The following is an 8958-nucleotide window of genomic DNA, read 5'->3' as shown; positions in this document are numbered from 1 at the left end:
TTTATTAACATTATAATATAAACTTCACATAAACACTATAAATAAGTAATATTATTTTTATTTGACAAAACGTTGACCCTTTATTATCAACTTAGTATATACTAATAATCACCCGAACGCTTCAATGTCTAATTGATAACTAAAAATGCATGATGTTTATTTACAATGTATTCAATATTTTACTTAAATTCACCTCCCTACTCTTGCTTGCAATAGTGTAACTTAATTGAATACAATTAAAGATAATTTTGCATTGTCGTTAATAATAATGCGGTAAATTTGCTTCTTGTACTACTCATCATATTTCTAAGATATTGTTGGCTTGGTTCATAAAAATGACAATGCATTATGTATAGTTAAATCTATATAAGGTATTTATTGATGTCGGATAATAATATTAGTCAATGCCTATGACTCAGTGGCAATAACCGGTAAATTAGACAAATTGATCACGCAATAGTCGCACTGAGGATTCCCCTTATCTTGCAAGACAATGTCGCTTATCTCAAAAACTACTCGAAATATTTATAAAAAAAAATAAAGGATAAAGGAAGGAAGAAAAAAAGAAAAAAATAAAGGAAGTTGATGACAAGGTTTCTTTTAAATAGTTTTAAGTGACAATGTCTCTGATCCACGGTGGCCTCCATAGCTGTGTTACTTGTGTTAGCGGTTGCCCCCCGTTGTGACGTCACTACACAATTCATTAATATAGAATTGCGTTATTAGCACTATTTTGCTTTATATAATTTATAATAACGCTTATCTAAATATTTAATGTTTTTCCAAATAGAATAATAATTCTGTGAAATAACTTACTGGAAACTAATATTGTAAAATATTATTATTGGTTCGTTTTGTTGTCAACATTGTAAACGGTACTTGAGCCGTATAAAAGTAGAAGCATTACCTTCTCAAGCATTCATTCTGTATCAATTAATTGTAGGGAGAAACTCTGCTCGATTATATTTCAAATTTAATAAGTGAAAACTAGTATTATTCAAAGTCCTATCACCACGTTTTCCAATACTTGTCTTTATTTTTAGCATTTTAGCATACCCAATTAGTATACAAGCACGGTGTCGCTGTCCGTATACCTTGGGCCCCTCCTGAAAATCAGCGTTGCAGTATTCTTTGGCAGGCACCCATTGCCATGGTGCTGCAACACAGAGCTGAGGAGATGACTTATTGAGTACAATGACGCTACGTACATTTTAAATTTTATTTGTTTATTTCTCTTTTTTAAAGTTAAATAAATATATTACTACAATAAACACGTCGCTATCTAGCCCTAAGATAACTGATGAATAGTTCATTAATCATCGTCATCATATCAACCCATTACCGGCCTCCTAGAGGGCACGGTTCTCCTCCCACAATGAAAAGGGGTTAACCAAAAAACCAAAAAGGGCCACCACGCTGGCCCAGTGCGGATTGGTGGACTTTACTCACAAGAACTCCCAGGCATGCAGGTTTCCTCACGATATTTCAACGTTCTTTGTGCAAATAGGTTTTACCATCATCTCTTGACACTATAGAAAATTGTGACTCAACAAAAGTTGCATTTATATGCTTATTAAAAACAAAAAATCCTTTCTTATAATAATGAATGATACTAGAATGATCCCCAAATAACAATTGATTACGAGAAATATGTTAAATAAATAAAAGATTTGAATATCTATTAGGTAATTGTTACTAGTATTAAATTGACGAAGCAGCGACGGGCTCATGAAAATGATTTCTGAAATAGATGCTGAATGGGACAGTAATATAAAGTTTTATTCTTGATTTTATTTCAATACAGCCTTTTTAACTGACATACAAAAAAACAGGGGGTTATTAATTCGGTTGAATTTAACTTAAATTTTATAAAAATTAGTTGTCATTTTACTTCCTACTACTATTATATTACGGGTGTTTTACTTTGAACCGACTTAAAAATGTTGTACAAAATACTTATTTCTTGCTTTTTAGCTGCCATGAAACAGAGTCGGTTTTATTACCAAAAGTTTTTTCTACTACAAGTTAGCTCTTGACTGCCATATCATTTTTGCCGTTCTCTTGCTGTAAGTCCTATCTACAAAGGTTGCCTGTAAGAGATTGCTTGCAGCAATAAGGCCGCCTTTGCATGTCTACATTGTGTACTGTATACTCCTTACTGTTTCTTTTCCTGTATGTTATACGTGCAATAAAGTGTTTCTTCTTCTTCTTCATTTGGTGGTAACTGAAAGCGCTGCCTATGATGGTAGCGGGCTTGCCTGATTGGGATACGACTGTTATACAAAATCTATAAAAAAAATTAAATCGGCTACCACACAGTATCTTATCGGAATGGTAAATAGCTTGTTAGCACGTTTTTTTAAGGTTGAAAAATCTAAAAAAACTTATCAAATTGCTCCTGAATCGAACCCGATGCCGAATATATAACGGAAATTCAGCTTGAATTGATTTTTGCGGTTGCCTCTTAATAACTTAACTATTAATTATTTAATTCGATTTAATTATTTTATTTAATAAATTAATACTAACATAATTATTCTCATTTACTAATGAACTAAAAGAATATACATACAAGTTATAATTATATAACAATCGGGGAAAAGTGAAGTGGCGATGTCCAAGTGGTAAGGACTTCGGCTTCATTTTTGGGTGGCCGAATTGAAATTCAAGCACGCACCTCTAAGTTTTTTTGGTTTAGTGGTTTTGTAATTAAAATAACAATTGTTATAACTTGCTTCTGAAACGTACCCGAGACCGAATATATAACGGAAATTTAGCTTCAATCGATTTTTGTGGTTGCCTCTTAATAACTTAAGACAAATAAATTGATAATTTAACTACTAATTAGTTAATTCTTTTTAATTAATTAATTTAATAAATAATTACACAAATTAACAGTTTCATAATTATTCTCATTTACTTATGAAGTGCAAGAATATACATAAAAACTATAATTATATAATAATCAGGGAAAAGTAAAGTGGTAATAGCCCAGTTAGGTTAGGACTTCGGCTTCACTTTCGGGGGATTTCGGCTTCACTCTAGCTGTTTTAGGTCATGTCCGTTTTAAGTAATTAAAATAACACTGGCTTCAACAGTGAAGGAAAACATCGTGAAGAAACCTGCATCCCTTTGAGTTCTCCATTTTGTTATCGAAGGCGTGTGAAGTTCACCAATCCGCACTGGGCCAGCGTGGTGGACTACGGACTGAACCCTTTTTCGACGGCGTAGTGGGCAGCGACCCTGCTTTATGCGTCCAATGCCGTGGGTTCGATTACCACTACTGAAAAATGTTTGTGTGATCAGCATGAATGTTTTTCAGTGTCTGGGTGTTTATACGTATATTCTAAGTATTTATGTACATTATTCATAAAACTATTCATCAGTCATCTTAGTACCCATAACACAAGCTACGCTTACTTTGGGGCTAGAAGGCGATGTGTGTATTGTCGTAGTATATTTATTTATTTATTTAAAAAAAAAAAAAAAAAGAAATGTTTGTCAGTGTCTTGGTGTTTATATGAATATTCTATGTTTTTATGTATATTATTGATGAAGTATTAATCAGTTATCTTAGTACCATAACACAAGCTACGCTTACTTTGGGGCTAGATGGCTATGTGTGTATTGTCGTAGTATATTTATTTATTTATTTATTTTTATTGTGGAGGTCGTCTACCTATGCAACAAAAATGACAAAAATAAAATTTTAAAAATTGCATAGCTTTTGGGCAAAAATATCTCGCCCTGTATACAAAGCGATATATTTTTATTCTATAGAATAGCGGATATTGCAACGGAAGAATTTGGTCGATATTTCAGGATAAAGAATAATTTGTGTCTCTTAAAGAATAATTTTACATTTCCACTTACAGAGAAATCATATTGATCATATTAAACTTATTATTACGTATACATATAAATTATTAAAAATCTACCCTCACAATCTTCGATATCCGTCGTAGTTTACGCATATTTGGGATTTCGGACCGGGTTTTTAACTTACGGAAATCCCTTGAGGAAATGTAATATCAAAATAATAACACTATAGAGCTAAAACAAAAAAAAAAACTAGTGATGCACTTTTCGCATTTATAATATTAGTAAGGATATTGTGAACCAAAGACCGTTTAGCTAGCCTAGAATAGACAGTAATAATTTTTAATAACAATTACATGAAATATTTATCTGTACATAATAATTATAATACCTACGCATTAGACAGTCGTCGTTAAAGTCCGCAGCTTAACATCCCTCTGCGTTTTTTTTATTTGTTTCTCTACAAGTTAGCCCTTGACTGTAATGTCACCTGGTGGTATGTGATGATGCAGTCTAAGATGGTAGGCGGGCTAATCTCTTATTGTAGTCATACCCCTAACAGGTTTCTATCGGTTTCTACGCGACATCGTACCGGAACACTAAATCGCTTAGCGGCACGTGTTTGTCGGTAGGGTGGTTAGTAGCCACGGCCAAAGCCCACCAGACCAGACCAGAGAAAATTCCGAAATTATAAATTCCCTAATTGCCCCTGCTTGGAATCGAACCCGCGACCTCCTACTTATATTCACAGCGCATACCGTTGCGCCAGGGAGGTCGTCATAAAATGGCCTGTTGAGTATAGGCCTCTTATTTCACGGAGAGACGGTTTATGAGCATAGACCCACCACGCCCTAATGCGAGATTGTGGGCTTTAACGACTATATCCACACGTAAGTGGTAATAACCTGGGCATAGGGGGTTGACACCGCCGATTTCCTAACTCTGGGTTGTACTGAAAATTCTTTTAATAACAAATAAACAATAAGTTATAATTTTTTTATCCCGACCCGGAATTCGAACTCATGACCTCGTGACTCGTAGTTGAATATGCTAACCACTAGACTAACGAGGCGAGCTAAACATTTGTCAATAATGATTCATTTATGTTATTGTCAAATGACGCATCGGATGTCAATGAATGAATGTACTTTTAATCAGTTTTTGTTTCCCGTCCTCCGATATAAATTATGCCTCCATAACTTTCTAGTAGTTGCTTCGATCTAGTGGTTAATATGTTTGACTAAGGATCACAGGGTCTTGGTTTCGATTCCCGGGTCGAATCCATTATTGTAAGTATCGAAAACCGAACTAGTACTTTAGAGGCTTTAGAGGTTCACCGAAACGCTCATAGTTTTTTGAGGAAACCATTGCCATAGTTTTTACTCAGAAATCAGATACAGCCCTCGACGGCCGACTGGCGCAGTAGGCAGCGACCCTACTTTCTGAGTCCAAGGCCGTGGGTTTGATTCCCCACAACTGGAAAATATTTATGTGATGACCATGAATGATTTTCAGTGTCTGGTTGTTTATCTGTATATTATAAGTATTTATGTATATTATTTATTGAAATATTCATCAGTCGTCTTAGTACCCACAAGCTACGCTTACTTTGGGGCTAGATTGCGATGTGTGTATTGTCGTATTATATTTATTTATTATTTCAAATGCAAAAGAAAAATCAATTGACTCCTGTCACTTTATTAGGTACGCGTCGCGTAGTGTAGGTAATATGCTCGTGTGGGTCTTTTAACTTCAGTAGGGTTGTCATAAGTAAACACTTAGAATGTTTTGAATTAGTTTGTATGGAAAAATTGATATGCTTCTTTTGATTTAATATTTTTACAGGGTGATTTCTTATGAAACATACTAATGCAACCTTGAACAGTATTTCGTAATTCTATTACATGTTGTATAATTTTAAAGTTAGAAAAAAACTTGAATTTGCCTCAGAGTGCACGTTATTCCCAGTTATATCAATTACATGTTAATGTTTGAAACCCACTAACCCCCATTGTATTAACGTGGCGGCTTTATGCTCTAAACCCATCTGCATTTTGATTTATTTTTTTGAATTAATGCCTCAGAGTGCACGTCAATCTCCCGGTTAGACTGGTGACTTGGTGCTAAATATGCAATGTCAGTTAAAAATAACGCTTTGCTTACGACCTTATCTAATGGGTGGCAGGAAATACATCGTATGTCGTACGTTTCATAAAAACCAAGTCACATTATTCTAGTTGCTAGATCAAGGAAGTGTACTCAAGCTCTGAAATACATCTCTCAATCTGTAACTAAGCCCTTACTGAAAAAAAATAGTATTGAGTTGAGAAAGTAGTCTGTATGAGAAAGGCAGACAGACAAACGCCCGTGTTGCGTGGTGAGCAGGGATTACACCTTGATAGTTTGAAATTTTATATAGTATACTAAAATAGTAAGTACAAATATACAGATAGTTAGTTCTTTAATCACCTTCCATGCTGAGTAGAGGAAAACACGTTGCTCTAATACGGGTTTAACGATAAGAATCACATATTGGAGATGATACAGAGACTGACATTTTAACCTCTCCATGGGGTTGGACAATGGTAATTTCCTAACTCAGGGCTAATACTGAGAATTTCTTAAGAGTATAATCCCACCATAACGTTTTACATTTTTCAAAATTCACAGATCCTCGTTATATGAAGTTTCCTGTATGCCGCATGACCACTGACAACTACTAGAACAATGTAAATTAGCTTTAAGACAAATCACCAATTGTTTAGGTTGGGTTGGGGGACCAGTAGGGTCATTCAGAAAGCCATTTTATTTGTTTACCAATCGATCTTCGTGACTGACAAATACGAACCTATTTTGATAAAGAGTTTACAGTTGAAAATCAAATTAAAGTGTCAAAAATTGATAGGTTTTATTTTTTTCTATTAAGAACTTCGCAGTTATCATTACATCAACCGTTGGACTTCCATTGCTTTGACAGCAGACTGGCGCAGTTGGCAGCGACCCTGCTTTCTGAGTCCTAGGCCGTGGGTTCGATTCCCTAAACTAGAAAATGTTTGTGTGATGAACATGATTGTTTTTCAGTTTCTGGGCGTTTATCTGTATATTATAAGTATTTATTCATAAAAATATTCAACAGCTATCTTAGTTCCCATAACACAAGCTACGCTTACTTTGGGGCTAGATGGCGATGTGTGTATTATTGTAGTATATTTATTTATTTATTTATTTATTGCTGGAGATATATTTAATAGAGATTTCCACAACCTGCGGTCTTGTTCCACTTTTCCACTTGTCTATTCAGGGGTAAGGGGACAGCACAAAATTTTTCGTTGCAGAATGGAATGGAAAACTCTCGATTTGTATCTGTCATATTTTATGATATATTAAAGTGAATAAAAAGTATAATAAAATAAAACCGAAGTACGTTTCCGGCGGTCATTTGCGATTGACAATGTTGATTGCGAATGTGTGTTTGTCCTTTTTTTTCTTATCTATGTTTGGCGCAATCCATACCGATTTTGACAATGTATGCAAGGAATAGATATATTACTTGATACCCTGAGATAGACATTGCGATAGGTCGGGCGAATATGTGGGAAGAAGTCGCGGGTACTCAGCGAACAGATTGTTTTAAAAATGAAGTTATTTGAAAATCCCCTCTATTAATTCATAAGGAGTCAATAAATCTGCTAATACAGAGAATAGGTATGTACTACATTTGTGGCATAGAGAGTTTTTAATGGAAAAGATAGACACACGACAAAGGACATTAATTTAGTATGAATTCGCTAGATAAAATTTTACCAATCAAATTGTAAACCTTGTAAGGTTCAGAAATCATTTATGTAAAAGTTTACAGAATATCCCAACGATTTATAAGAGTCCATTCATACGACGCAAATTACGCGCGATTAAAATTAACAAGCGCGTTCCGACAATGTGATTGTGACTCTAGATCTTGACAATGCATTCACGTTGCTTTGTACTCACGTTGTTCATAATATAAACAGTACATTGTCATTGTCATTCAAGTATCTTACTTGAATGGCTCCATCAGTTTGTAATAGGTCGTTTATTGCCTTATACATGCCGCATGTGCGTAGTAGTACCATAAGTGCTCAACAGACGTAATAGAGTGAAACCTAACTATATACGCGGAAACAAATTTATAATAGTTATGTAAGTAAAATTACTTCTTCGTGACATCTTCTCATCCAAAATGCCTCAGTGCCTGAAGACTAAAATCTTTGAACAGTGCGTGTTGCCAGTAATGACTTACGGAACTGAGACATGGTCGCTAACTATGGGCCTCATAAGAAGGCCCAGAGTCCCTCATGGAGAGAGCTATGCTAGGAGTATCTCTACGTGATCAAATCAGAAATGAGGAGATTCGTAGAAGAACTAGAGTTACCGACATAGCTCAGCGAGTCGCGACGCTGAAGCTGAGCGGGGCACATAGCTCGGAGAAACAATGGACGTTGGGGCCTTAAGGTGCTGGTATGGCATCCCCGCACCGGTAGGCGCAGCGTGGGTCGGCCCCTAACGAGGTGGACAGATGACATCAGGCGAGTCGCTGGGAGCCGCTGGAGGCATGCGGCCCAGGACCGTATTGTTGAACTCCGTACAAAAGACCTATGTCCAGCAGTGGACGTCGATTGGTTGACATGATTATCATGATGACGATGAAGTAAAATTATGTAAGAGCAGTGAAAGCCTAGTAGGTAAGGCTTAGATTTCCTATCCAGGGACCGATAGGATCCCAGGAAAGCACCACTAACTTTTCGAAGTTACGCACGTGTTTAGTTTAAGCAATTAAATATCACTTGCTTTAACGGAAACCTACATGCCCGAGAGTTCTCGATAATGTTCTAAAGGGCATGTGAAGTCTACCGATCCACACATGGCCGACATGGTGGACCATACCCTAAAACTTTCTCATTTTCAGAGGAGTCCCGTGCTCTGTAGTAGGCCGGTTATGGTTTTATGATAATGATGTTAGTGCGGCCTGAATTTTAATGCATTTTTAATTGCACCTGTAAAATTTAATAAAATTGAAATTCTGTAAATCTGTTTGTTGTTCCAAAATTAATAGTTCCAGTGTTTAATTCTTAGGTTCTTGAAAATCTATTAATAGAAAAT

This window comes from Pararge aegeria, chromosome 11, assembly GCF_905163445.1.
Source record: "Pararge aegeria chromosome 11, ilParAegt1.1, whole genome shotgun sequence".
Taxonomy (NCBI): domain Eukaryota; kingdom Metazoa; phylum Arthropoda; class Insecta; order Lepidoptera; family Nymphalidae; genus Pararge; species Pararge aegeria.
The sequence above is the reverse complement of the archived record's forward strand: the minus strand, read 5'-3'. Positions refer to the sequence as shown.